The sequence below is a fragment of the Dipteris shenzhenensis genome, chromosome 9 (genome assembly GCF_047967505.1).
Source record: "Dipteris shenzhenensis isolate YYH24624 ecotype China chromosome 9, Dip_SZ_1.0, whole genome shotgun sequence".
NCBI classification, from domain to species: Eukaryota; Viridiplantae; Streptophyta; class Polypodiopsida; order Gleicheniales; family Dipteridaceae; genus Dipteris; species Dipteris shenzhenensis.
Genome location: NC_141604.1, coordinates 44,074,167 through 44,076,140, shown reverse-complemented (window position 1 = coordinate 44,076,140; position 1,974 = coordinate 44,074,167).

Below are 1,974 nucleotides of genomic sequence, written 5' to 3'. Positions count from 1 at the left end.
CTAAGCTCTTTCGTCCAGCAACCTTCAACAAGAAACTTTGTTCGTAGCTTCTAGCCATCATAAGACTCTGACGCCTTCTGATCTTTTCAATGGTACAAAAGGATTGGTCAAAGATGTGCTCTATGTTTTGAAGCTCAGCAAGAACCTTTTGTTAGTAGGTCAAATGACAGAACACAATTACAAAGTCATCTTCGATGGTGATGAATGCACTGTCAGAGATAAATCCAAAAGATGTCAGCTAGTAGCAAAAGGTGTCAAGAAAGGACACTTATACAGAATACTAGCTACATTACCAGATAAGCATACCATGTCAGCTCAACTGCAACAAATTCCACTATCTGCAAAATGGCACAAAAGATATGGTCATGTCAACACTTCAAGTACTTGTTAGATCTCAGGCAATTCAGGTGGAAACCACCAACTATGCTCTTATGACTACCATCATGGCTACAGAAGAGCCAATGTACTTTGAAGATGCAGTAGACAAGCCAGAATGGCAAACTACTATGAATGAAGAAATGGATGCTTTGTATATAAATAACACTTGGGAATTATGCGACCTTCCACCAGGAAAGAAGGCCATAGTAAACAAATGGGTATACAAAGTGAAGTACAATCCAGATGGTAGTATTCAGAGATATAAAGCCAGATTATTTGCAAAGGGATCTGCACAACAATATGGTCTGGACTATGATGAGACTTATGCTCCAGTAGCAAAGATGGATTCCATACAGTCCTTGATATCACTAGCAACACTTAGCAAATGGAATGTGTATCAGCTCGATATCAAGAATGCATTTCTCAATGGTTACCTAGACGAGGAAGTCTACATGCAACAACCAGTAGGTTATGTTGAACCAGGAAAGGAGAATAAGGTTTGCCATCTCAAGAAAAGTCTCTATGGCTTAAAACAAGCACCTTGAAGTTGGTACAGCAGAATTGACAAGTATTTTGCTGATTTGGGATACATGAAATCCAATGCAGATCATACTCTCTACTACAAAGTTCAAGAGGGCGACATTACTATTGCACTTTTGTATGTAGATGATCTGATTGTGATAGGAAGCAAGGATAGCTTCATCAGAAAATTGAAACAAGACTTATCTGCAAAGTTCGACATGAAAGATCTTGGACTTATGCACTATTGTCTTGGAATTGAGTTCTAGAGAGACCTAGATAGCACATTCATGAGTCAGCTCAAGTATGTTGACAGTCTCCTAAAGAAGTTTCATATGGCAGATTGCAAGATTGCAGCCACTCCCATGGAACAGAGTTTGAAACTTACTAAAGATTTAGAAAAGCCTACAGTCAATGACAGATACTGCAGGTAGCTCATCGGATCTCTTATATACCTAACAATCACATGGCCAAATATTTGTTATGTAGTAAGCTCACTAGCACAGTTTATGGCAAATCCAAAGCAGTCTCACTGGAATGCAGCGAAAAGAGTCTTGAGATACAACAAAGGTACAAGACAGTTTGGGATAGAATATAGAGGAAGTCATCCACGGTTGCATGGATACGCTGACAGTGACTATGCCGGAGATCATGAGACTAGGATATCGACATAGGGATATGCATTTTTCCTTCGTCAAGGTGCTATATCATGGTTGTCAAACAAACAACCAATTGTTTCTTTATCTTCAACTGAAGCAGAATATAGGGCACTCACTACAGGTGCATGTGAGGCTATAGGCTCAGAACACTATTGTTAGAAACAGATTACTTTGATGAGTCAAAGCCAACAACAATATACTGTGATAATCAATCGGCTCAAGCATTGGCCAAAAATCGAGTATATCACTCCAGGACAAAGCACATTGATGTCAAAGAGCACTTCATTAGAGAAAGAGTATTACTAGGTGACATCACACTGCAGCACTGTGATGGCAAAGAAAATGTTGCAGACATCTTTACCAAACCACTCGATAAAGAGCTTTTCGAGAAACACCGATTAGCTCTTGGTTTGATGCA